Source organism: Lathyrus oleraceus, unplaced genomic scaffold (genome assembly GCF_024323335.1).
Source record: "Lathyrus oleraceus cultivar Zhongwan6 unplaced genomic scaffold, CAAS_Psat_ZW6_1.0 chrUn0196, whole genome shotgun sequence".
NCBI classification, from domain to species: Eukaryota; Viridiplantae; Streptophyta; class Magnoliopsida; order Fabales; family Fabaceae; genus Lathyrus; species Lathyrus oleraceus.
The window spans coordinates 30,063-49,356 of NW_026112587.1; the positions used below are offsets into that span (position 1 = coordinate 30,063).

Here is a 19,294-nt window from a genome sequence, read left to right on the forward strand (position 1 = left end):
TTTCACTTATTAACGGCAGAACAAACACAATTAACGTTGAAATATTTGTTTTCTCCTACTTTTTCCGATTCTTTTACGCCGGCTAACAGAAATGAATAGAAGTATTTAAAAAATCGCAAAAAAGAGGTGCAACACAAGGACTTCCCAGGAGGTCACCCATCCTAGTACTACTCTCGCCCAAGCACGCTTAACTGCGGAGTTCTGATGGGATCCGGTGCATTAGTGCTGGTATGATCGCACCTGATATTAAATGCGCTTTAATTGTATATATTTTATTTCTTTCACTTATTAACGGCAGAACAAACACAATTAACGTTGAAATATTTGTTTTCTCCTACTTTTTCCGATTCTTTTACGCCGGCTAACAGAAATGAATAGAAGTATTTAAAAAATCGCAAAAAAGAGGTGCAACACAAGGACTTCCCAGGAGGTCACCCATCCTAGTACTACTCTCGCCCAAGCACGCTTAACTGCGGAGTTCTGATGGGATCCGGTGCATTAGTGCTGGTATGATCGCACCTGATATTAAATGCGCTTTAATTGTATATATTTTATTTCTTTCACTTATTAACGGCAGAACAAACACAATTAACGTTGAAATATTTGTTTTCTCCTACTTTTTCCGATTCTTTTACGCCGGCTAACAGAAATGAATAGAAGTATTTAAAAAATCGCAAAAAAGAGGTGCAACACAAGGACTTCCCAGGAGGTCACCCATCCTAGTACTACTCTCGCCCAAGCACGCTTAACTGCGGAGTTCTGATGGGATCCGGTGCATTAGTGCTGGTATGATCGCACCTGATATTAAATGCGCTTTAATTGTATATATTTTATTTCTTTCACTTATTAACGGCAGAACAAACACAATTAACGTTGAAATATTTGTTTTCTCCTACTTTTTCCGATTCTTTTACGCCGGCTAACAGAAATGAATAGAAGTATTTAAAAAATCGCAAAAAAGAGGTGCAACACAAGGACTTCCCAGGAGGTCACCCATCCTAGTACTACTCTCGCCCAAGCACGCTTAACTGCGGAGTTCTGATGGGATCCGGTGCATTAGTGCTGGTATGATCGCACCTGATATTAAATGCGCTTTAATTGTATATATTTTATTTCTTTCACTTATTAACGGCAGAACAAACACAATTAACGTTGAAATATTTGTTTTCTCCTACTTTTTCCGATTCTTTTACGCCGGCTAACAGAAATGAATAGAAGTATTTAAAAAATCGCAAAAAAGAGGTGCAACACAAGGACTTCCCAGGAGGTCACCCATCCTAGTACTACTCTCGCCCAAGCACGCTTAACTGCGGAGTTCTGATGGGATCCGGTGCATTAGTGCTGGTATGATCGCACCTGATATTAAATGCGCTTTAATTGTATATATTTTATTTCTTTCACTTATTAACGGCAGAACAAACACAATTAACGTTGAAATATTTGTTTTCTCCTACTTTTTCCGATTCTTTTACGCCGGCTAACAGAAATGAATAGAAGTATTTAAAAAATCGCAAAAAAGAGGTGCAACACAAGGACTTCCCAGGAGGTCACCCATCCTAGTACTACTCTCGCCCAAGCACGCTTAACTGCGGAGTTCTGATGGGATCCGGTGCATTAGTGCTGGTATGATCGCACCTGATATTAAATGCGCTTTAATTGTATATATTTTATTTCTTTCACTTATTAACGGCAGAACAAACACAATTAACGTTGAAATATTTGTTTTCTCCTACTTTTTCCGATTCTTTTACGCCGGCTAACAGAAATGAATAGAAGTATTTAAAAAATCGCAAAAAAGAGGTGCAACACAAGGACTTCCCAGGAGGTCACCCATCCTAGTACTACTCTCGCCCAAGCACGCTTAACTGCGGAGTTCTGATGGGATCCGGTGCATTAGTGCTGGTATGATCGCACCTGATATTAAATGCGCTTTAATTGTATATATTTTATTTCTTTCACTTATTAACGGCAGAACAAACACAATTAACGTTGAAATATTTGTTTTCTCCTACTTTTTCCGATTCTTTTACGCCGGCTAACAGAAATGAATAGAAGTATTTAAAAAATCGCAAAAAAGAGGTGCAACACAAGGACTTCCCAGGAGGTCACCCATCCTAGTACTACTCTCGCCCAAGCACGCTTAACTGCGGAGTTCTGATGGGATCCGGTGCATTAGTGCTGGTATGATCGCACCTGATATTAAATGCGCTTTAATTGTATATATTTTATTTCTTTCACTTATTAACGGCAGAACAAACACAATTAACGTTGAAATATTTGTTTTCTCCTACTTTTTCCGATTCTTTTACGCCGGCTAACAGAAATGAATAGAAGTATTTAAAAAATCGCAAAAAAGAGGTGCAACACAAGGACTTCCCAGGAGGTCACCCATCCTAGTACTACTCTCGCCCAAGCACGCTTAACTGCGGAGTTCTGATGGGATCCGGTGCATTAGTGCTGGTATGATCGCACCTGATATTAAATGCGCTTTAATTGTATATATTTTATTTCTTTCACTTATTAACGGCAGAACAAACACAATTAACGTTGAAATATTTGTTTTCTCCTACTTTTTCCGATTCTTTTACGCCGGCTAACAGAAATGAATAGAAGTATTTAAAAAATCGCAAAAAAGAGGTGCAACACAAGGACTTCCCAGGAGGTCACCCATCCTAGTACTACTCTCGCCCAAGCACGCTTAACTGCGGAGTTCTGATGGGATCCGGTGCATTAGTGCTGGTATGATCGCACCTGATATTAAATGCGCTTTAATTGTATATATTTTATTTCTTTCACTTATTAACGGCAGAACAAACACAATTAACGTTGAAATATTTGTTTTCTCCTACTTTTTCCGATTCTTTTACGCCGGCTAACAGAAATGAATAGAAGTATTTAAAAAATCGCAAAAAAGAGGTGCAACACAAGGACTTCCCAGGAGGTCACCCATCCTAGTACTACTCTCGCCCAAGCACGCTTAACTGCGGAGTTCTGATGGGATCCGGTGCATTAGTGCTGGTATGATCGCACCTGATATTAAATGCGCTTTAATTGTATATATTTTATTTCTTTCACTTATTAACGGCAGAACAAACACAATTAACGTTGAAATATTTGTTTTCTCCTACTTTTTCCGATTCTTTTACGCCGGCTAACAGAAATGAATAGAAGTATTTAAAAAATCGCAAAAAAGAGGTGCAACACAAGGACTTCCCAGGAGGTCACCCATCCTAGTACTACTCTCGCCCAAGCACGCTTAACTGCGGAGTTCTGATGGGATCCGGTGCATTAGTGCTGGTATGATCGCACCTGATATTAAATGCGCTTTAATTGTATATATTTTATTTCTTTCACTTATTAACGGCAGAACAAACACAATTAACGTTGAAATATTTGTTTTCTCCTACTTTTTCCGATTCTTTTACGCCGGCTAACAGAAATGAATAGAAGTATTTAAAAAATCGCAAAAAAGAGGTGCAACACAAGGACTTCCCAGGAGGTCACCCATCCTAGTACTACTCTCGCCCAAGCACGCTTAACTGCGGAGTTCTGATGGGATCCGGTGCATTAGTGCTGGTATGATCGCACCTGATATTAAATGCGCTTTAATTGTATATATTTTATTTCTTTCACTTATTAACGGCAGAACAAACACAATTAACGTTGAAATATTTGTTTTCTCCTACTTTTTCCGATTCTTTTACGCCGGCTAACAGAAATGAATAGAAGTATTTAAAAAATCGCAAAAAAGAGGTGCAACACAAGGACTTCCCAGGAGGTCACCCATCCTAGTACTACTCTCGCCCAAGCACGCTTAACTGCGGAGTTCTGATGGGATCCGGTGCATTAGTGCTGGTATGATCGCACCTGATATTAAATGCGCTTTAATTGTATATATTTTATTTCTTTCACTTATTAACGGCAGAACAAACACAATTAACGTTGAAATATTTGTTTTCTCCTACTTTTTCCGATTCTTTTACGCCGGCTAACAGAAATGAATAGAAGTATTTAAAAAATCGCAAAAAAGAGGTGCAACACAAGGACTTCCCAGGAGGTCACCCATCCTAGTACTACTCTCGCCCAAGCACGCTTAACTGCGGAGTTCTGATGGGATCCGGTGCATTAGTGCTGGTATGATCGCACCTGATATTAAATGCGCTTTAATTGTATATATTTTATTTCTTTCACTTATTAACGGCAGAACAAACACAATTAACGTTGAAATATTTGTTTTCTCCTACTTTTTCCGATTCTTTTACGCCGGCTAACAGAAATGAATAGAAGTATTTAAAAAATCGCAAAAAAGAGGTGCAACACAAGGACTTCCCAGGAGGTCACCCATCCTAGTACTACTCTCGCCCAAGCACGCTTAACTGCGGAGTTCTGATGGGATCCGGTGCATTAGTGCTGGTATGATCGCACCTGATATTAAATGCGCTTTAATTGTATATATTTTATTTCTTTCACTTATTAACGGCAGAACAAACACAATTAACGTTGAAATATTTGTTTTCTCCTACTTTTTCCGATTCTTTTACGCCGGCTAACAGAAATGAATAGAAGTATTTAAAAAATCGCAAAAAAGAGGTGCAACACAAGGACTTCCCAGGAGGTCACCCATCCTAGTACTACTCTCGCCCAAGCACGCTTAACTGCGGAGTTCTGATGGGATCCGGTGCATTAGTGCTGGTATGATCGCACCTGATATTAAATGCGCTTTAATTGTATATATTTTATTTCTTTCACTTATTAACGGCAGAACAAACACAATTAACGTTGAAATATTTGTTTTCTCCTACTTTTTCCGATTCTTTTACGCCGGCTAACAGAAATGAATAGAAGTATTTAAAAAATCGCAAAAAAGAGGTGCAACACAAGGACTTCCCAGGAGGTCACCCATCCTAGTACTACTCTCGCCCAAGCACGCTTAACTGCGGAGTTCTGATGGGATCCGGTGCATTAGTGCTGGTATGATCGCACCTGATATTAAATGCGCTTTAATTGTATATATTTTATTTCTTTCACTTATTAACGGCAGAACAAACACAATTAACGTTGAAATATTTGTTTTCTCCTACTTTTTCCGATTCTTTTACGCCGGCTAACAGAAATGAATAGAAGTATTTAAAAAATCGCAAAAAAGAGGTGCAACACAAGGACTTCCCAGGAGGTCACCCATCCTAGTACTACTCTCGCCCAAGCACGCTTAACTGCGGAGTTCTGATGGGATCCGGTGCATTAGTGCTGGTATGATCGCACCTGATATTAAATGCGCTTTAATTGTATATATTTTATTTCTTTCACTTATTAACGGCAGAACAAACACAATTAACGTTGAAATATTTGTTTTCTCCTACTTTTTCCGATTCTTTTACGCCGGCTAACAGAAATGAATAGAAGTATTTAAAAAATCGCAAAAAAGAGGTGCAACACAAGGACTTCCCAGGAGGTCACCCATCCTAGTACTACTCTCGCCCAAGCACGCTTAACTGCGGAGTTCTGATGGGATCCGGTGCATTAGTGCTGGTATGATCGCACCTGATATTAAATGCGCTTTAATTGTATATATTTTATTTCTTTCACTTATTAACGGCAGAACAAACACAATTAACGTTGAAATATTTGTTTTCTCCTACTTTTTCCGATTCTTTTACGCCGGCTAACAGAAATGAATAGAAGTATTTAAAAAATCGCAAAAAAGAGGTGCAACACAAGGACTTCCCAGGAGGTCACCCATCCTAGTACTACTCTCGCCCAAGCACGCTTAACTGCGGAGTTCTGATGGGATCCGGTGCATTAGTGCTGGTATGATCGCACCTGATATTAAATGCGCTTTAATTGTATATATTTTATTTCTTTCACTTATTAACGGCAGAACAAACACAATTAACGTTGAAATATTTGTTTTCTCCTACTTTTTCCGATTCTTTTACGCCGGCTAACAGAAATGAATAGAAGTATTTAAAAAATCGCAAAAAAGAGGTGCAACACAAGGACTTCCCAGGAGGTCACCCATCCTAGTACTACTCTCGCCCAAGCACGCTTAACTGCGGAGTTCTGATGGGATCCGGTGCATTAGTGCTGGTATGATCGCACCTGATATTAAATGCGCTTTAATTGTATATATTTTATTTCTTTCACTTATTAACGGCAGAACAAACACAATTAACGTTGAAATATTTGTTTTCTCCTACTTTTTCCGATTCTTTTACGCCGGCTAACAGAAATGAATAGAAGTATTTAAAAAATCGCAAAAAAGAGGTGCAACACAAGGACTTCCCAGGAGGTCACCCATCCTAGTACTACTCTCGCCCAAGCACGCTTAACTGCGGAGTTCTGATGGGATCCGGTGCATTAGTGCTGGTATGATCGCACCTGATATTAAATGCGCTTTAATTGTATATATTTTATTTCTTTCACTTATTAACGGCAGAACAAACACAATTAACGTTGAAATATTTGTTTTCTCCTACTTTTTCCGATTCTTTTACGCCGGCTAACAGAAATGAATAGAAGTATTTAAAAAATCGCAAAAAAGAGGTGCAACACAAGGACTTCCCAGGAGGTCACCCATCCTAGTACTACTCTCGCCCAAGCACGCTTAACTGCGGAGTTCTGATGGGATCCGGTGCATTAGTGCTGGTATGATCGCACCTGATATTAAATGCGCTTTAATTGTATATATTTTATTTCTTTCACTTATTAACGGCAGAACAAACACAATTAACGTTGAAATATTTGTTTTCTCCTACTTTTTCCGATTCTTTTACGCCGGCTAACAGAAATGAATAGAAGTATTTAAAAAATCGCAAAAAAGAGGTGCAACACAAGGACTTCCCAGGAGGTCACCCATCCTAGTACTACTCTCGCCCAAGCACGCTTAACTGCGGAGTTCTGATGGGATCCGGTGCATTAGTGCTGGTATGATCGCACCTGATATTAAATGCGCTTTAATTGTATATATTTTATTTCTTTCACTTATTAACGGCAGAACAAACACAATTAACGTTGAAATATTTGTTTTCTCCTACTTTTTCCGATTCTTTTACGCCGGCTAACAGAAATGAATAGAAGTATTTAAAAAATCGCAAAAAAGAGGTGCAACACAAGGACTTCCCAGGAGGTCACCCATCCTAGTACTACTCTCGCCCAAGCACGCTTAACTGCGGAGTTCTGATGGGATCCGGTGCATTAGTGCTGGTATGATCGCACCTGATATTAAATGCGCTTTAATTGTATATATTTTATTTCTTTCACTTATTAACGGCAGAACAAACACAATTAACGTTGAAATATTTGTTTTCTCCTACTTTTTCCGATTCTTTTACGCCGGCTAACAGAAATGAATAGAAGTATTTAAAAAATCGCAAAAAAGAGGTGCAACACAAGGACTTCCCAGGAGGTCACCCATCCTAGTACTACTCTCGCCCAAGCACGCTTAACTGCGGAGTTCTGATGGGATCCGGTGCATTAGTGCTGGTATGATCGCACCTGATATTAAATGCGCTTTAATTGTATATATTTTATTTCTTTCACTTATTAACGGCAGAACAAACACAATTAACGTTGAAATATTTGTTTTCTCCTACTTTTTCCGATTCTTTTACGCCGGCTAACAGAAATGAATAGAAGTATTTAAAAAATCGCAAAAAAGAGGTGCAACACAAGGACTTCCCAGGAGGTCACCCATCCTAGTACTACTCTCGCCCAAGCACGCTTAACTGCGGAGTTCTGATGGGATCCGGTGCATTAGTGCTGGTATGATCGCACCTGATATTAAATGCGCTTTAATTGTATATATTTTATTTCTTTCACTTATTAACGGCAGAACAAACACAATTAACGTTGAAATATTTGTTTTCTCCTACTTTTTCCGATTCTTTTACGCCGGCTAACAGAAATGAATAGAAGTATTTAAAAAATCGCAAAAAAGAGGTGCAACACAAGGACTTCCCAGGAGGTCACCCATCCTAGTACTACTCTCGCCCAAGCACGCTTAACTGCGGAGTTCTGATGGGATCCGGTGCATTAGTGCTGGTATGATCGCACCTGATATTAAATGCGCTTTAATTGTATATATTTTATTTCTTTCACTTATTAACGGCAGAACAAACACAATTAACGTTGAAATATTTGTTTTCTCCTACTTTTTCCGATTCTTTTACGCCGGCTAACAGAAATGAATAGAAGTATTTAAAAAATCGCAAAAAAGAGGTGCAACACAAGGACTTCCCAGGAGGTCACCCATCCTAGTACTACTCTCGCCCAAGCACGCTTAACTGCGGAGTTCTGATGGGATCCGGTGCATTAGTGCTGGTATGATCGCACCTGATATTAAATGCGCTTTAATTGTATATATTTTATTTCTTTCACTTATTAACGGCAGAACAAACACAATTAACGTTGAAATATTTGTTTTCTCCTACTTTTTCCGATTCTTTTACGCCGGCTAACAGAAATGAATAGAAGTATTTAAAAAATCGCAAAAAAGAGGTGCAACACAAGGACTTCCCAGGAGGTCACCCATCCTAGTACTACTCTCGCCCAAGCACGCTTAACTGCGGAGTTCTGATGGGATCCGGTGCATTAGTGCTGGTATGATCGCACCTGATATTAAATGCGCTTTAATTGTATATATTTTATTTCTTTCACTTATTAACGGCAGAACAAACACAATTAACGTTGAAATATTTGTTTTCTCCTACTTTTTCCGATTCTTTTACGCCGGCTAACAGAAATGAATAGAAGTATTTAAAAAATCGCAAAAAAGAGGTGCAACACAAGGACTTCCCAGGAGGTCACCCATCCTAGTACTACTCTCGCCCAAGCACGCTTAACTGCGGAGTTCTGATGGGATCCGGTGCATTAGTGCTGGTATGATCGCACCTGATATTAAATGCGCTTTAATTGTATATATTTTATTTCTTTCACTTATTAACGGCAGAACAAACACAATTAACGTTGAAATATTTGTTTTCTCCTACTTTTTCCGATTCTTTTACGCCGGCTAACAGAAATGAATAGAAGTATTTAAAAAATCGCAAAAAAGAGGTGCAACACAAGGACTTCCCAGGAGGTCACCCATCCTAGTACTACTCTCGCCCAAGCACGCTTAACTGCGGAGTTCTGATGGGATCCGGTGCATTAGTGCTGGTATGATCGCACCTGATATTAAATGCGCTTTAATTGTATATATTTTATTTCTTTCACTTATTAACGGCAGAACAAACACAATTAACGTTGAAATATTTGTTTTCTCCTACTTTTTCCGATTCTTTTACGCCGGCTAACAGAAATGAATAGAAGTATTTAAAAAATCGCAAAAAAGAGGTGCAACACAAGGACTTCCCAGGAGGTCACCCATCCTAGTACTACTCTCGCCCAAGCACGCTTAACTGCGGAGTTCTGATGGGATCCGGTGCATTAGTGCTGGTATGATCGCACCTGATATTAAATGCGCTTTAATTGTATATATTTTATTTCTTTCACTTATTAACGGCAGAACAAACACAATTAACGTTGAAATATTTGTTTTCTCCTACTTTTTCCGATTCTTTTACGCCGGCTAACAGAAATGAATAGAAGTATTTAAAAAATCGCAAAAAAGAGGTGCAACACAAGGACTTCCCAGGAGGTCACCCATCCTAGTACTACTCTCGCCCAAGCACGCTTAACTGCGGAGTTCTGATGGGATCCGGTGCATTAGTGCTGGTATGATCGCACCTGATATTAAATGCGCTTTAATTGTATATATTTTATTTCTTTCACTTATTAACGGCAGAACAAACACAATTAACGTTGAAATATTTGTTTTCTCCTACTTTTTCCGATTCTTTTACGCCGGCTAACAGAAATGAATAGAAGTATTTAAAAAATCGCAAAAAAGAGGTGCAACACAAGGACTTCCCAGGAGGTCACCCATCCTAGTACTACTCTCGCCCAAGCACGCTTAACTGCGGAGTTCTGATGGGATCCGGTGCATTAGTGCTGGTATGATCGCACCTGATATTAAATGCGCTTTAATTGTATATATTTTATTTCTTTCACTTATTAACGGCAGAACAAACACAATTAACGTTGAAATATTTGTTTTCTCCTACTTTTTCCGATTCTTTTACGCCGGCTAACAGAAATGAATAGAAGTATTTAAAAAATCGCAAAAAAGAGGTGCAACACAAGGACTTCCCAGGAGGTCACCCATCCTAGTACTACTCTCGCCCAAGCACGCTTAACTGCGGAGTTCTGATGGGATCCGGTGCATTAGTGCTGGTATGATCGCACCTGATATTAAATGCGCTTTAATTGTATATATTTTATTTCTTTCACTTATTAACGGCAGAACAAACACAATTAACGTTGAAATATTTGTTTTCTCCTACTTTTTCCGATTCTTTTACGCCGGCTAACAGAAATGAATAGAAGTATTTAAAAAATCGCAAAAAAGAGGTGCAACACAAGGACTTCCCAGGAGGTCACCCATCCTAGTACTACTCTCGCCCAAGCACGCTTAACTGCGGAGTTCTGATGGGATCCGGTGCATTAGTGCTGGTATGATCGCACCTGATATTAAATGCGCTTTAATTGTATATATTTTATTTCTTTCACTTATTAACGGCAGAACAAACACAATTAACGTTGAAATATTTGTTTTCTCCTACTTTTTCCGATTCTTTTACGCCGGCTAACAGAAATGAATAGAAGTATTTAAAAAATCGCAAAAAAGAGGTGCAACACAAGGACTTCCCAGGAGGTCACCCATCCTAGTACTACTCTCGCCCAAGCACGCTTAACTGCGGAGTTCTGATGGGATCCGGTGCATTAGTGCTGGTATGATCGCACCTGATATTAAATGCGCTTTAATTGTATATATTTTATTTCTTTCACTTATTAACGGCAGAACAAACACAATTAACGTTGAAATATTTGTTTTCTCCTACTTTTTCCGATTCTTTTACGCCGGCTAACAGAAATGAATAGAAGTATTTAAAAAATCGCAAAAAAGAGGTGCAACACAAGGACTTCCCAGGAGGTCACCCATCCTAGTACTACTCTCGCCCAAGCACGCTTAACTGCGGAGTTCTGATGGGATCCGGTGCATTAGTGCTGGTATGATCGCACCTGATATTAAATGCGCTTTAATTGTATATATTTTATTTCTTTCACTTATTAACGGCAGAACAAACACAATTAACGTTGAAATATTTGTTTTCTCCTACTTTTTCCGATTCTTTTACGCCGGCTAACAGAAATGAATAGAAGTATTTAAAAAATCGCAAAAAAGAGGTGCAACACAAGGACTTCCCAGGAGGTCACCCATCCTAGTACTACTCTCGCCCAAGCACGCTTAACTGCGGAGTTCTGATGGGATCCGGTGCATTAGTGCTGGTATGATCGCACCTGATATTAAATGCGCTTTAATTGTATATATTTTATTTCTTTCACTTATTAACGGCAGAACAAACACAATTAACGTTGAAATATTTGTTTTCTCCTACTTTTTCCGATTCTTTTACGCCGGCTAACAGAAATGAATAGAAGTATTTAAAAAATCGCAAAAAAGAGGTGCAACACAAGGACTTCCCAGGAGGTCACCCATCCTAGTACTACTCTCGCCCAAGCACGCTTAACTGCGGAGTTCTGATGGGATCCGGTGCATTAGTGCTGGTATGATCGCACCTGATATTAAATGCGCTTTAATTGTATATATTTTATTTCTTTCACTTATTAACGGCAGAACAAACACAATTAACGTTGAAATATTTGTTTTCTCCTACTTTTTCCGATTCTTTTACGCCGGCTAACAGAAATGAATAGAAGTATTTAAAAAATCGCAAAAAAGAGGTGCAACACAAGGACTTCCCAGGAGGTCACCCATCCTAGTACTACTCTCGCCCAAGCACGCTTAACTGCGGAGTTCTGATGGGATCCGGTGCATTAGTGCTGGTATGATCGCACCTGATATTAAATGCGCTTTAATTGTATATATTTTATTTCTTTCACTTATTAACGGCAGAACAAACACAATTAACGTTGAAATATTTGTTTTCTCCTACTTTTTCCGATTCTTTTACGCCGGCTAACAGAAATGAATAGAAGTATTTAAAAAATCGCAAAAAAGAGGTGCAACACAAGGACTTCCCAGGAGGTCACCCATCCTAGTACTACTCTCGCCCAAGCACGCTTAACTGCGGAGTTCTGATGGGATCCGGTGCATTAGTGCTGGTATGATCGCACCTGATATTAAATGCGCTTTAATTGTATATATTTTATTTCTTTCACTTATTAACGGCAGAACAAACACAATTAACGTTGAAATATTTGTTTTCTCCTACTTTTTCCGATTCTTTTACGCCGGCTAACAGAAATGAATAGAAGTATTTAAAAAATCGCAAAAAAGAGGTGCAACACAAGGACTTCCCAGGAGGTCACCCATCCTAGTACTACTCTCGCCCAAGCACGCTTAACTGCGGAGTTCTGATGGGATCCGGTGCATTAGTGCTGGTATGATCGCACCTGATATTAAATGCGCTTTAATTGTATATATTTTATTTCTTTCACTTATTAACGGCAGAACAAACACAATTAACGTTGAAATATTTGTTTTCTCCTACTTTTTCCGATTCTTTTACGCCGGCTAACAGAAATGAATAGAAGTATTTAAAAAATCGCAAAAAAGAGGTGCAACACAAGGACTTCCCAGGAGGTCACCCATCCTAGTACTACTCTCGCCCAAGCACGCTTAACTGCGGAGTTCTGATGGGATCCGGTGCATTAGTGCTGGTATGATCGCACCTGATATTAAATGCGCTTTAATTGTATATATTTTATTTCTTTCACTTATTAACGGCAGAACAAACACAATTAACGTTGAAATATTTGTTTTCTCCTACTTTTTCCGATTCTTTTACGCCGGCTAACAGAAATGAATAGAAGTATTTAAAAAATCGCAAAAAAGAGGTGCAACACAAGGACTTCCCAGGAGGTCACCCATCCTAGTACTACTCTCGCCCAAGCACGCTTAACTGCGGAGTTCTGATGGGATCCGGTGCATTAGTGCTGGTATGATCGCACCTGATATTAAATGCGCTTTAATTGTATATATTTTATTTCTTTCACTTATTAACGGCAGAACAAACACAATTAACGTTGAAATATTTGTTTTCTCCTACTTTTTCCGATTCTTTTACGCCGGCTAACAGAAATGAATAGAAGTATTTAAAAAATCGCAAAAAAGAGGTGCAACACAAGGACTTCCCAGGAGGTCACCCATCCTAGTACTACTCTCGCCCAAGCACGCTTAACTGCGGAGTTCTGATGGGATCCGGTGCATTAGTGCTGGTATGATCGCACCTGATATTAAATGCGCTTTAATTGTATATATTTTATTTCTTTCACTTATTAACGGCAGAACAAACACAATTAACGTTGAAATATTTGTTTTCTCCTACTTTTTCCGATTCTTTTACGCCGGCTAACAGAAATGAATAGAAGTATTTAAAAAATCGCAAAAAAGAGGTGCAACACAAGGACTTCCCAGGAGGTCACCCATCCTAGTACTACTCTCGCCCAAGCACGCTTAACTGCGGAGTTCTGATGGGATCCGGTGCATTAGTGCTGGTATGATCGCACCTGATATTAAATGCGCTTTAATTGTATATATTTTATTTCTTTCACTTATTAACGGCAGAACAAACACAATTAACGTTGAAATATTTGTTTTCTCCTACTTTTTCCGATTCTTTTACGCCGGCTAACAGAAATGAATAGAAGTATTTAAAAAATCGCAAAAAAGAGGTGCAACACAAGGACTTCCCAGGAGGTCACCCATCCTAGTACTACTCTCGCCCAAGCACGCTTAACTGCGGAGTTCTGATGGGATCCGGTGCATTAGTGCTGGTATGATCGCACCTGATATTAAATGCGCTTTAATTGTATATATTTTATTTCTTTCACTTATTAACGGCAGAACAAACACAATTAACGTTGAAATATTTGTTTTCTCCTACTTTTTCCGATTCTTTTACGCCGGCTAACAGAAATGAATAGAAGTATTTAAAAAATCGCAAAAAAGAGGTGCAACACAAGGACTTCCCAGGAGGTCACCCATCCTAGTACTACTCTCGCCCAAGCACGCTTAACTGCGGAGTTCTGATGGGATCCGGTGCATTAGTGCTGGTATGATCGCACCTGATATTAAATGCGCTTTAATTGTATATATTTTATTTCTTTCACTTATTAACGGCAGAACAAACACAATTAACGTTGAAATATTTGTTTTCTCCTACTTTTTCCGATTCTTTTACGCCGGCTAACAGAAATGAATAGAAGTATTTAAAAAATCGCAAAAAAGAGGTGCAACACAAGGACTTCCCAGGAGGTCACCCATCCTAGTACTACTCTCGCCCAAGCACGCTTAACTGCGGAGTTCTGATGGGATCCGGTGCATTAGTGCTGGTATGATCGCACCTGATATTAAATGCGCTTTAATTGTATATATTTTATTTCTTTCACTTATTAACGGCAGAACAAACACAATTAACGTTGAAATATTTGTTTTCTCCTACTTTTTCCGATTCTTTTACGCCGGCTAACAGAAATGAATAGAAGTATTTAAAAAATCGCAAAAAAGAGGTGCAACACAAGGACTTCCCAGGAGGTCACCCATCCTAGTACTACTCTCGCCCAAGCACGCTTAACTGCGGAGTTCTGATGGGATCCGGTGCATTAGTGCTGGTATGATCGCACCTGATATTAAATGCGCTTTAATTGTATATATTTTATTTCTTTCACTTATTAACGGCAGAACAAACACAATTAACGTTGAAATATTTGTTTTCTCCTACTTTTTCCGATTCTTTTACGCCGGCTAACAGAAATGAATAGAAGTATTTAAAAAATCGCAAAAAAGAGGTGCAACACAAGGACTTCCCAGGAGGTCACCCATCCTAGTACTACTCTCGCCCAAGCACGCTTAACTGCGGAGTTCTGATGGGATCCGGTGCATTAGTGCTGGTATGATCGCACCTGATATTAAATGCGCTTTAATTGTATATATTTTATTTCTTTCACTTATTAACGGCAGAACAAACACAATTAACGTTGAAATATTTGTTTTCTCCTACTTTTTCCGATTCTTTTACGCCGGCTAACAGAAATGAATAGAAGTATTTAAAAAATCGCAAAAAAGAGGTGCAACACAAGGACTTCCCAGGAGGTCACCCATCCTAGTACTACTCTCGCCCAAGCACGCTTAACTGCGGAGTTCTGATGGGATCCGGTGCATTAGTGCTGGTATGATCGCACCTGATATTAAATGCGCTTTAATTGTATATATTTTATTTCTTTCACTTATTAACGGCAGAACAAACACAATTAACGTTGAAATATTTGTTTTCTCCTACTTTTTCCGATTCTTTTACGCCGGCTAACAGAAATGAATAGAAGTATTTAAAAAATCGCAAAAAAGAGGTGCAACACAAGGACTTCCCAGGAGGTCACCCATCCTAGTACTACTCTCGCCCAAGCACGCTTAACTGCGGAGTTCTGATGGGATCCGGTGCATTAGTGCTGGTATGATCGCACCTGATATTAAATGCGCTTTAATTGTATATATTTTATTTCTTTCACTTATTAACGGCAGAACAAACACAATTAACGTTGAAATATTTGTTTTCTCCTACTTTTTCCGATTCTTTTACGCCGGCTAACAGAAATGAATAGAAGTATTTAAAAAATCGCAAAAAAGAGGTGCAACACAAGGACTTCCCAGGAGGTCACCCATCCTAGTACTACTCTCGCCCAAGCACGCTTAACTGCGGAGTTCTGATGGGATCCGGTGCATTAGTGCTGGTATGATCGCACCTGATATTAAATGCGCTTTAATTGTATATATTTTATTTCTTTCACTTATTAACGGCAGAACAAACACAATTAACGTTGAAATATTTGTTTTCTCCTACTTTTTCCGATTCTTTTACGCCGGCTAACAGAAATGAATAGAAGTATTTAAAAAATCGCAAAAAAGAGGTGCAACACAAGGACTTCCCAGGAGGTCACCCATCCTAGTACTACTCTCGCCCAAGCACGCTTAACTGCGGAGTTCTGATGGGATCCGGTGCATTAGTGCTGGTATGATCGCACCTGATATTAAATGCGCTTTAATTGTATATATTTTATTTCTTTCACTTATTAACGGCAGAACAAACACAATTAACGTTGAAATATTTGTTTTCTCCTACTTTTTCCGATTCTTTTACGCCGGCTAACAGAAATGAATAGAAGTATTTAAAAAATCGCAAAAAAGAGGTGCAACACAAGGACTTCCCAGGAGGTCACCCATCCTAGTACTACTCTCGCCCAAGCACGCTTAACTGCGGAGTTCTGATGGGATCCGGTGCATTAGTGCTGGTATGATCGCACCTGATATTAAATGCGCTTTAATTGTATATATTTTATTTCTTTCACTTATTAACGGCAGAACAAACACAATTAACGTTGAAATATTTGTTTTCTCCTACTTTTTCCGATTCTTTTACGCCGGCTAACAGAAATGAATAGAAGTATTTAAAAAATCGCAAAAAAGAGGTGCAACACAAGGACTTCCCAGGAGGTCACCCATCCTAGTACTACTCTCGCCCAAGCACGCTTAACTGCGGAGTTCTGATGGGATCCGGTGCATTAGTGCTGGTATGATCGCACCTGATATTAAATGCGCTTTAATTGTATATATTTTATTTCTTTCACTTATTAACGGCAGAACAAACACAATTAACGTTGAAATATTTGTTTTCTCCTACTTTTTCCGATTCTTTTACGCCGGCTAACAGAAATGAATAGAAGTATTTAAAAAATCGCAAAAAAGAGGTGCAACACAAGGACTTCCCAGGAGGTCACCCATCCTAGTACTACTCTCGCCCAAGCACGCTTAACTGCGGAGTTCTGATGGGATCCGGTGCATTAGTGCTGGTATGATCGCACCTGATATTAAATGCGCTTTAATTGTATATATTTTATTTCTTTCACTTATTAACGGCAGAACAAACACAATTAACGTTGAAATATTTGTTTTCTCCTACTTTTTCCGATTCTTTTACGCCGGCTAACAGAAATGAATAGAAGTATTTAAAAAATCGCAAAAAAGAGGTGCAACACAAGGACTTCCCAGGAGGTCACCCATCCTAGTACTACTCTCGCCCAAGCACGCTTAACTGCGGAGTTCTGATGGGATCCGGTGCATTAGTGCTGGTATGATCGCACCTGATATTAAATGCGCTTTAATTGTATATATTTTATTTCTTTCACTTATTAACGGCAGAACAAACACAATTAACGTTGAAATATTTGTTTTCTCCTACTTTTTCCGATTCTTTTACGCCGGCTAACAGAAATGAATAGAAGTATTTAAAAAATCGCAAAAAAGAGGTGCAACACAAGGACTTCCCAGGAGGTCACCCATCCTAGTACTACTCTCGCCCAAGCACGCTTAACTGCGGAGTTCTGATGGGATCCGGTGCATTAGTGCTGGTATGATCGCACCTGATATTAAATGCGCTTTAATTGTATATATTTTATTTCTTTCACTTATTAACGGCAGAACAAACACAATTAACGTTGAAATATTTGTTTTCTCCTACTTTTTCCGATTCTTTTACGCCGGCTAACAGAAATGAATAGAAGTATTTAAAAAATCGCAAAAAAGAGGTGCAACACAAGGACTTCCCAGGAGGTCACCCATCCTAGTACTACTCTCGCCCAAGCACGCTTAACTGCGGAGTTCTGATGGGATCCGGTGCATTAGTGCTGGTATGATCGCACCTGATATTAAATGCGCTTTAATTGTATATATTTTATTTCTTTCACTTATTAACGGCAGAACAAACACAATTAACGTTGAAATATTTGTTTTCTCCTACTTTTTCCGATTCTTTTACGCCGGCTAACAGAAATGAATAGAAGTATTTAAAAAATCGCAAAAAAGAGGTGCAACACAAGGACTTCCCAGGAGGTCACCCATCCTAGTACTACTCTCGCCCAAGCACGCTTAACTGCGGAGTTCTGATGGGATCCGGTGCATTAGTGCTGGTATGATCGCACCTGATATTAAATGCGCTTTAATTGTATATATTTTATTTCTTTCACTTATTAACGGCAGAACAAACACAATTAACGTTGAAATATTTGTTTTCTCCTACTTTTTCCGATTCTTTTACGCCGGCTAACAGAAATGAATAGAAGTATTTAAAAAATCGCAAAAAAGAGGTGCAACACAAGGACTTCCCAGGAGGTCACCCATCCTAGTACTACTCTCGCCCAAGCACGCTTAACTGCGGAGTTCTGATGGGATCCGGTGCATTAGTGCTGGTATGATCGCACCTGATATTAAATGCGCTTTAATTGTATATATTTTATTTCTTTCACTTATTAACGGCAGAACAAACACAATTAACGTTGAAATATTTGTTTTCTCCTACTTTTTCCGATTCTTTTACGCCGGCTAACAGAAATGAATAGAAGTATTTAAAAAATCGCAAAAAAGAGGTGCAACACAAGGACTTCCCAGGAGGTCACCCATCCTAGTACTACTCTCGCCCAAGCACGCTTAACTGCGGAGTTCTGATGGGATCCGGTGCATTAGTGCTGGTATGATCGCACCTGATATTAAATGCGCTTTAATTGTATATATTTTATTTCTTTCACTTATTAACGGCAGAACAAACACAATTAACGTTGAAATATTTGTTTTCTCCTACTTTTTCCGATTCTTTTACGCCGGCTAACAGAAATGAATAGAAGTATTTAAAAAATCGCAAAAAAGAGGTGCAACACAAGGACTTCCCAGGAGGTCACCCATCCTAGTACTACTCTCGCCCAAGCACGCTTAACTGCGGAGTTCTGATGGGATCCGGTGCATTAGTGCTGGTATGATCGCACCTGATATTAAATGCGCTTTAATTGTATATATTTTATTTCTTTCACTTATTAACGGCAGAACAAACACAATTAACGTTGAAATATTTGTTTTCTCCTACTTTTTCCGATTCTTTTACGCCGGCTAACAGAAATGAATAGAAGTATTTAAAAAATCGCAAAAAAGAGGTGCAACACAAGGACTTCCCAGGAGGTCACCCATCCTAGTACTACTCTCGCCCAAGCACGCTTAACTGCGGAGTTCTGATGGGATCCGGTGCATTAGTGCTGGTATGATCGCACCTGATATTAAATGCGCTTTAATTGTATATATTTTATTTCTTTCACTTATTAACGGCAGAACAAACACAATTAACGTTGAAAT

The 19,294-nt window shown here is 39.0% G+C and overlaps 69 non-coding genes across 69 annotated transcripts; all 69 read right to left on the reverse strand.

Moving 5' to 3' along the window:
* Nucleotides 1-123: 123 nt before the first annotated feature.
* LOC127112693 (5S ribosomal RNA) lies at nt 124-242 on the reverse strand. Its single transcript, XR_007798885.1, has one exon. It is a non-coding gene; the product is annotated as a 5S ribosomal RNA (ribosomal RNA).
* A 160-nt stretch (nt 243-402) lies between these two features.
* On the reverse strand, nt 403-521 carry LOC127112694 (5S ribosomal RNA). The gene has a single exon (XR_007798886.1). It is a non-coding gene; the product is annotated as a 5S ribosomal RNA (ribosomal RNA).
* A 160-nt stretch (nt 522-681) lies between these two features.
* On the reverse strand, nt 682-800 carry LOC127112695 (5S ribosomal RNA). Its single transcript, XR_007798887.1, has one exon. It is a non-coding gene; the product is annotated as a 5S ribosomal RNA (ribosomal RNA).
* Nucleotides 801-960: 160 nt separating this feature from the next.
* Nucleotides 961-1,079, reverse strand: LOC127112696 (5S ribosomal RNA). Its single transcript, XR_007798888.1, has one exon. It is a non-coding gene; the product is annotated as a 5S ribosomal RNA (ribosomal RNA).
* A 160-nt stretch (nt 1,080-1,239) lies between these two features.
* Nucleotides 1,240-1,358, reverse strand: LOC127112697 (5S ribosomal RNA). The gene has a single exon (XR_007798889.1). It is a non-coding gene; the product is annotated as a 5S ribosomal RNA (ribosomal RNA).
* Nucleotides 1,359-1,518: 160 nt separating this feature from the next.
* On the reverse strand, nt 1,519-1,637 carry LOC127112698 (5S ribosomal RNA). Its single transcript, XR_007798890.1, has one exon. It is a non-coding gene; the product is annotated as a 5S ribosomal RNA (ribosomal RNA).
* Nucleotides 1,638-1,797: 160 nt separating this feature from the next.
* Nucleotides 1,798-1,916, reverse strand: LOC127112699 (5S ribosomal RNA). The gene has a single exon (XR_007798891.1). It is a non-coding gene; the product is annotated as a 5S ribosomal RNA (ribosomal RNA).
* A 160-nt stretch (nt 1,917-2,076) lies between these two features.
* Nucleotides 2,077-2,195, reverse strand: LOC127112700 (5S ribosomal RNA). Its single transcript, XR_007798892.1, has one exon. It is a non-coding gene; the product is annotated as a 5S ribosomal RNA (ribosomal RNA).
* Nucleotides 2,196-2,355: 160 nt separating this feature from the next.
* Nucleotides 2,356-2,474, reverse strand: LOC127112701 (5S ribosomal RNA). Its single transcript, XR_007798893.1, has one exon. It is a non-coding gene; the product is annotated as a 5S ribosomal RNA (ribosomal RNA).
* A 160-nt stretch (nt 2,475-2,634) lies between these two features.
* LOC127112703 (5S ribosomal RNA) lies at nt 2,635-2,753 on the reverse strand. Its single transcript, XR_007798895.1, has one exon. It is a non-coding gene; the product is annotated as a 5S ribosomal RNA (ribosomal RNA).
* Nucleotides 2,754-2,913: 160 nt separating this feature from the next.
* Nucleotides 2,914-3,032, reverse strand: LOC127112704 (5S ribosomal RNA). Its single transcript, XR_007798896.1, has one exon. It is a non-coding gene; the product is annotated as a 5S ribosomal RNA (ribosomal RNA).
* Nucleotides 3,033-3,192: 160 nt separating this feature from the next.
* Nucleotides 3,193-3,311, reverse strand: LOC127112705 (5S ribosomal RNA). Its single transcript, XR_007798897.1, has one exon. It is a non-coding gene; the product is annotated as a 5S ribosomal RNA (ribosomal RNA).
* A 160-nt stretch (nt 3,312-3,471) lies between these two features.
* On the reverse strand, nt 3,472-3,590 carry LOC127112706 (5S ribosomal RNA). The gene has a single exon (XR_007798898.1). It is a non-coding gene; the product is annotated as a 5S ribosomal RNA (ribosomal RNA).
* Nucleotides 3,591-3,750: 160 nt separating this feature from the next.
* Nucleotides 3,751-3,869, reverse strand: LOC127112707 (5S ribosomal RNA). The gene has a single exon (XR_007798899.1). It is a non-coding gene; the product is annotated as a 5S ribosomal RNA (ribosomal RNA).
* A 160-nt stretch (nt 3,870-4,029) lies between these two features.
* On the reverse strand, nt 4,030-4,148 carry LOC127112708 (5S ribosomal RNA). The gene has a single exon (XR_007798900.1). It is a non-coding gene; the product is annotated as a 5S ribosomal RNA (ribosomal RNA).
* Nucleotides 4,149-4,308: 160 nt separating this feature from the next.
* Nucleotides 4,309-4,427, reverse strand: LOC127112709 (5S ribosomal RNA). Its single transcript, XR_007798901.1, has one exon. It is a non-coding gene; the product is annotated as a 5S ribosomal RNA (ribosomal RNA).
* Nucleotides 4,428-4,587: 160 nt separating this feature from the next.
* LOC127112710 (5S ribosomal RNA) lies at nt 4,588-4,706 on the reverse strand. The gene has a single exon (XR_007798902.1). It is a non-coding gene; the product is annotated as a 5S ribosomal RNA (ribosomal RNA).
* Nucleotides 4,707-4,866: 160 nt separating this feature from the next.
* On the reverse strand, nt 4,867-4,985 carry LOC127112712 (5S ribosomal RNA). The gene has a single exon (XR_007798903.1). It is a non-coding gene; the product is annotated as a 5S ribosomal RNA (ribosomal RNA).
* A 160-nt stretch (nt 4,986-5,145) lies between these two features.
* LOC127112713 (5S ribosomal RNA) lies at nt 5,146-5,264 on the reverse strand. Its single transcript, XR_007798904.1, has one exon. It is a non-coding gene; the product is annotated as a 5S ribosomal RNA (ribosomal RNA).
* A 160-nt stretch (nt 5,265-5,424) lies between these two features.
* Nucleotides 5,425-5,543, reverse strand: LOC127112715 (5S ribosomal RNA). The gene has a single exon (XR_007798906.1). It is a non-coding gene; the product is annotated as a 5S ribosomal RNA (ribosomal RNA).
* A 160-nt stretch (nt 5,544-5,703) lies between these two features.
* On the reverse strand, nt 5,704-5,822 carry LOC127112716 (5S ribosomal RNA). The gene has a single exon (XR_007798907.1). It is a non-coding gene; the product is annotated as a 5S ribosomal RNA (ribosomal RNA).
* A 160-nt stretch (nt 5,823-5,982) lies between these two features.
* On the reverse strand, nt 5,983-6,101 carry LOC127112717 (5S ribosomal RNA). Its single transcript, XR_007798908.1, has one exon. It is a non-coding gene; the product is annotated as a 5S ribosomal RNA (ribosomal RNA).
* Nucleotides 6,102-6,261: 160 nt separating this feature from the next.
* Nucleotides 6,262-6,380, reverse strand: LOC127112718 (5S ribosomal RNA). Its single transcript, XR_007798909.1, has one exon. It is a non-coding gene; the product is annotated as a 5S ribosomal RNA (ribosomal RNA).
* A 160-nt stretch (nt 6,381-6,540) lies between these two features.
* LOC127112719 (5S ribosomal RNA) lies at nt 6,541-6,659 on the reverse strand. The gene has a single exon (XR_007798910.1). It is a non-coding gene; the product is annotated as a 5S ribosomal RNA (ribosomal RNA).
* A 160-nt stretch (nt 6,660-6,819) lies between these two features.
* On the reverse strand, nt 6,820-6,938 carry LOC127112720 (5S ribosomal RNA). The gene has a single exon (XR_007798911.1). It is a non-coding gene; the product is annotated as a 5S ribosomal RNA (ribosomal RNA).
* Nucleotides 6,939-7,098: 160 nt separating this feature from the next.
* LOC127112721 (5S ribosomal RNA) lies at nt 7,099-7,217 on the reverse strand. The gene has a single exon (XR_007798912.1). It is a non-coding gene; the product is annotated as a 5S ribosomal RNA (ribosomal RNA).
* A 160-nt stretch (nt 7,218-7,377) lies between these two features.
* On the reverse strand, nt 7,378-7,496 carry LOC127112722 (5S ribosomal RNA). Its single transcript, XR_007798913.1, has one exon. It is a non-coding gene; the product is annotated as a 5S ribosomal RNA (ribosomal RNA).
* Nucleotides 7,497-7,656: 160 nt separating this feature from the next.
* Nucleotides 7,657-7,775, reverse strand: LOC127112723 (5S ribosomal RNA). Its single transcript, XR_007798914.1, has one exon. It is a non-coding gene; the product is annotated as a 5S ribosomal RNA (ribosomal RNA).
* Nucleotides 7,776-7,935: 160 nt separating this feature from the next.
* On the reverse strand, nt 7,936-8,054 carry LOC127112724 (5S ribosomal RNA). Its single transcript, XR_007798915.1, has one exon. It is a non-coding gene; the product is annotated as a 5S ribosomal RNA (ribosomal RNA).
* A 160-nt stretch (nt 8,055-8,214) lies between these two features.
* On the reverse strand, nt 8,215-8,333 carry LOC127112726 (5S ribosomal RNA). Its single transcript, XR_007798917.1, has one exon. It is a non-coding gene; the product is annotated as a 5S ribosomal RNA (ribosomal RNA).
* Nucleotides 8,334-8,493: 160 nt separating this feature from the next.
* Nucleotides 8,494-8,612, reverse strand: LOC127112727 (5S ribosomal RNA). The gene has a single exon (XR_007798918.1). It is a non-coding gene; the product is annotated as a 5S ribosomal RNA (ribosomal RNA).
* A 160-nt stretch (nt 8,613-8,772) lies between these two features.
* Nucleotides 8,773-8,891, reverse strand: LOC127112728 (5S ribosomal RNA). The gene has a single exon (XR_007798919.1). It is a non-coding gene; the product is annotated as a 5S ribosomal RNA (ribosomal RNA).
* A 160-nt stretch (nt 8,892-9,051) lies between these two features.
* LOC127112729 (5S ribosomal RNA) lies at nt 9,052-9,170 on the reverse strand. The gene has a single exon (XR_007798920.1). It is a non-coding gene; the product is annotated as a 5S ribosomal RNA (ribosomal RNA).
* Nucleotides 9,171-9,330: 160 nt separating this feature from the next.
* Nucleotides 9,331-9,449, reverse strand: LOC127112730 (5S ribosomal RNA). Its single transcript, XR_007798921.1, has one exon. It is a non-coding gene; the product is annotated as a 5S ribosomal RNA (ribosomal RNA).
* A 160-nt stretch (nt 9,450-9,609) lies between these two features.
* LOC127112731 (5S ribosomal RNA) lies at nt 9,610-9,728 on the reverse strand. Its single transcript, XR_007798922.1, has one exon. It is a non-coding gene; the product is annotated as a 5S ribosomal RNA (ribosomal RNA).
* Nucleotides 9,729-9,888: 160 nt separating this feature from the next.
* Nucleotides 9,889-10,007, reverse strand: LOC127112732 (5S ribosomal RNA). Its single transcript, XR_007798923.1, has one exon. It is a non-coding gene; the product is annotated as a 5S ribosomal RNA (ribosomal RNA).
* A 160-nt stretch (nt 10,008-10,167) lies between these two features.
* Nucleotides 10,168-10,286, reverse strand: LOC127112733 (5S ribosomal RNA). Its single transcript, XR_007798924.1, has one exon. It is a non-coding gene; the product is annotated as a 5S ribosomal RNA (ribosomal RNA).
* A 160-nt stretch (nt 10,287-10,446) lies between these two features.
* LOC127112734 (5S ribosomal RNA) lies at nt 10,447-10,565 on the reverse strand. The gene has a single exon (XR_007798925.1). It is a non-coding gene; the product is annotated as a 5S ribosomal RNA (ribosomal RNA).
* Nucleotides 10,566-10,725: 160 nt separating this feature from the next.
* LOC127112735 (5S ribosomal RNA) lies at nt 10,726-10,844 on the reverse strand. The gene has a single exon (XR_007798926.1). It is a non-coding gene; the product is annotated as a 5S ribosomal RNA (ribosomal RNA).
* Nucleotides 10,845-11,004: 160 nt separating this feature from the next.
* LOC127112737 (5S ribosomal RNA) lies at nt 11,005-11,123 on the reverse strand. Its single transcript, XR_007798928.1, has one exon. It is a non-coding gene; the product is annotated as a 5S ribosomal RNA (ribosomal RNA).
* A 160-nt stretch (nt 11,124-11,283) lies between these two features.
* Nucleotides 11,284-11,402, reverse strand: LOC127112738 (5S ribosomal RNA). Its single transcript, XR_007798929.1, has one exon. It is a non-coding gene; the product is annotated as a 5S ribosomal RNA (ribosomal RNA).
* A 160-nt stretch (nt 11,403-11,562) lies between these two features.
* On the reverse strand, nt 11,563-11,681 carry LOC127112739 (5S ribosomal RNA). Its single transcript, XR_007798930.1, has one exon. It is a non-coding gene; the product is annotated as a 5S ribosomal RNA (ribosomal RNA).
* A 160-nt stretch (nt 11,682-11,841) lies between these two features.
* On the reverse strand, nt 11,842-11,960 carry LOC127112740 (5S ribosomal RNA). Its single transcript, XR_007798931.1, has one exon. It is a non-coding gene; the product is annotated as a 5S ribosomal RNA (ribosomal RNA).
* A 160-nt stretch (nt 11,961-12,120) lies between these two features.
* LOC127112741 (5S ribosomal RNA) lies at nt 12,121-12,239 on the reverse strand. The gene has a single exon (XR_007798932.1). It is a non-coding gene; the product is annotated as a 5S ribosomal RNA (ribosomal RNA).
* A 160-nt stretch (nt 12,240-12,399) lies between these two features.
* Nucleotides 12,400-12,518, reverse strand: LOC127112742 (5S ribosomal RNA). Its single transcript, XR_007798933.1, has one exon. It is a non-coding gene; the product is annotated as a 5S ribosomal RNA (ribosomal RNA).
* A 160-nt stretch (nt 12,519-12,678) lies between these two features.
* Nucleotides 12,679-12,797, reverse strand: LOC127112743 (5S ribosomal RNA). The gene has a single exon (XR_007798934.1). It is a non-coding gene; the product is annotated as a 5S ribosomal RNA (ribosomal RNA).
* Nucleotides 12,798-12,957: 160 nt separating this feature from the next.
* Nucleotides 12,958-13,076, reverse strand: LOC127112744 (5S ribosomal RNA). Its single transcript, XR_007798935.1, has one exon. It is a non-coding gene; the product is annotated as a 5S ribosomal RNA (ribosomal RNA).
* A 160-nt stretch (nt 13,077-13,236) lies between these two features.
* Nucleotides 13,237-13,355, reverse strand: LOC127112745 (5S ribosomal RNA). The gene has a single exon (XR_007798936.1). It is a non-coding gene; the product is annotated as a 5S ribosomal RNA (ribosomal RNA).
* A 160-nt stretch (nt 13,356-13,515) lies between these two features.
* LOC127112746 (5S ribosomal RNA) lies at nt 13,516-13,634 on the reverse strand. Its single transcript, XR_007798937.1, has one exon. It is a non-coding gene; the product is annotated as a 5S ribosomal RNA (ribosomal RNA).
* Nucleotides 13,635-13,794: 160 nt separating this feature from the next.
* LOC127112748 (5S ribosomal RNA) lies at nt 13,795-13,913 on the reverse strand. The gene has a single exon (XR_007798939.1). It is a non-coding gene; the product is annotated as a 5S ribosomal RNA (ribosomal RNA).
* A 160-nt stretch (nt 13,914-14,073) lies between these two features.
* On the reverse strand, nt 14,074-14,192 carry LOC127112749 (5S ribosomal RNA). Its single transcript, XR_007798940.1, has one exon. It is a non-coding gene; the product is annotated as a 5S ribosomal RNA (ribosomal RNA).
* A 160-nt stretch (nt 14,193-14,352) lies between these two features.
* On the reverse strand, nt 14,353-14,471 carry LOC127112750 (5S ribosomal RNA). The gene has a single exon (XR_007798941.1). It is a non-coding gene; the product is annotated as a 5S ribosomal RNA (ribosomal RNA).
* Nucleotides 14,472-14,631: 160 nt separating this feature from the next.
* LOC127112751 (5S ribosomal RNA) lies at nt 14,632-14,750 on the reverse strand. Its single transcript, XR_007798942.1, has one exon. It is a non-coding gene; the product is annotated as a 5S ribosomal RNA (ribosomal RNA).
* A 160-nt stretch (nt 14,751-14,910) lies between these two features.
* Nucleotides 14,911-15,029, reverse strand: LOC127112752 (5S ribosomal RNA). The gene has a single exon (XR_007798943.1). It is a non-coding gene; the product is annotated as a 5S ribosomal RNA (ribosomal RNA).
* Nucleotides 15,030-15,189: 160 nt separating this feature from the next.
* Nucleotides 15,190-15,308, reverse strand: LOC127112753 (5S ribosomal RNA). The gene has a single exon (XR_007798944.1). It is a non-coding gene; the product is annotated as a 5S ribosomal RNA (ribosomal RNA).
* Nucleotides 15,309-15,468: 160 nt separating this feature from the next.
* On the reverse strand, nt 15,469-15,587 carry LOC127112754 (5S ribosomal RNA). Its single transcript, XR_007798945.1, has one exon. It is a non-coding gene; the product is annotated as a 5S ribosomal RNA (ribosomal RNA).
* Nucleotides 15,588-15,747: 160 nt separating this feature from the next.
* LOC127112755 (5S ribosomal RNA) lies at nt 15,748-15,866 on the reverse strand. The gene has a single exon (XR_007798946.1). It is a non-coding gene; the product is annotated as a 5S ribosomal RNA (ribosomal RNA).
* Nucleotides 15,867-16,026: 160 nt separating this feature from the next.
* Nucleotides 16,027-16,145, reverse strand: LOC127112756 (5S ribosomal RNA). The gene has a single exon (XR_007798947.1). It is a non-coding gene; the product is annotated as a 5S ribosomal RNA (ribosomal RNA).
* A 160-nt stretch (nt 16,146-16,305) lies between these two features.
* Nucleotides 16,306-16,424, reverse strand: LOC127112757 (5S ribosomal RNA). Its single transcript, XR_007798948.1, has one exon. It is a non-coding gene; the product is annotated as a 5S ribosomal RNA (ribosomal RNA).
* A 160-nt stretch (nt 16,425-16,584) lies between these two features.
* Nucleotides 16,585-16,703, reverse strand: LOC127112759 (5S ribosomal RNA). Its single transcript, XR_007798950.1, has one exon. It is a non-coding gene; the product is annotated as a 5S ribosomal RNA (ribosomal RNA).
* A 160-nt stretch (nt 16,704-16,863) lies between these two features.
* Nucleotides 16,864-16,982, reverse strand: LOC127112760 (5S ribosomal RNA). Its single transcript, XR_007798951.1, has one exon. It is a non-coding gene; the product is annotated as a 5S ribosomal RNA (ribosomal RNA).
* A 160-nt stretch (nt 16,983-17,142) lies between these two features.
* Nucleotides 17,143-17,261, reverse strand: LOC127112761 (5S ribosomal RNA). The gene has a single exon (XR_007798952.1). It is a non-coding gene; the product is annotated as a 5S ribosomal RNA (ribosomal RNA).
* Nucleotides 17,262-17,421: 160 nt separating this feature from the next.
* LOC127112762 (5S ribosomal RNA) lies at nt 17,422-17,540 on the reverse strand. Its single transcript, XR_007798953.1, has one exon. It is a non-coding gene; the product is annotated as a 5S ribosomal RNA (ribosomal RNA).
* A 160-nt stretch (nt 17,541-17,700) lies between these two features.
* Nucleotides 17,701-17,819, reverse strand: LOC127112763 (5S ribosomal RNA). The gene has a single exon (XR_007798954.1). It is a non-coding gene; the product is annotated as a 5S ribosomal RNA (ribosomal RNA).
* A 160-nt stretch (nt 17,820-17,979) lies between these two features.
* On the reverse strand, nt 17,980-18,098 carry LOC127112765 (5S ribosomal RNA). The gene has a single exon (XR_007798956.1). It is a non-coding gene; the product is annotated as a 5S ribosomal RNA (ribosomal RNA).
* A 160-nt stretch (nt 18,099-18,258) lies between these two features.
* LOC127112766 (5S ribosomal RNA) lies at nt 18,259-18,377 on the reverse strand. The gene has a single exon (XR_007798957.1). It is a non-coding gene; the product is annotated as a 5S ribosomal RNA (ribosomal RNA).
* Nucleotides 18,378-18,537: 160 nt separating this feature from the next.
* On the reverse strand, nt 18,538-18,656 carry LOC127112767 (5S ribosomal RNA). Its single transcript, XR_007798958.1, has one exon. It is a non-coding gene; the product is annotated as a 5S ribosomal RNA (ribosomal RNA).
* Nucleotides 18,657-18,816: 160 nt separating this feature from the next.
* On the reverse strand, nt 18,817-18,935 carry LOC127112768 (5S ribosomal RNA). The gene has a single exon (XR_007798959.1). It is a non-coding gene; the product is annotated as a 5S ribosomal RNA (ribosomal RNA).
* Nucleotides 18,936-19,095: 160 nt separating this feature from the next.
* LOC127112769 (5S ribosomal RNA) lies at nt 19,096-19,214 on the reverse strand. Its single transcript, XR_007798960.1, has one exon. It is a non-coding gene; the product is annotated as a 5S ribosomal RNA (ribosomal RNA).
* Nucleotides 19,215-19,294: the final 80 nt, after the last annotated feature.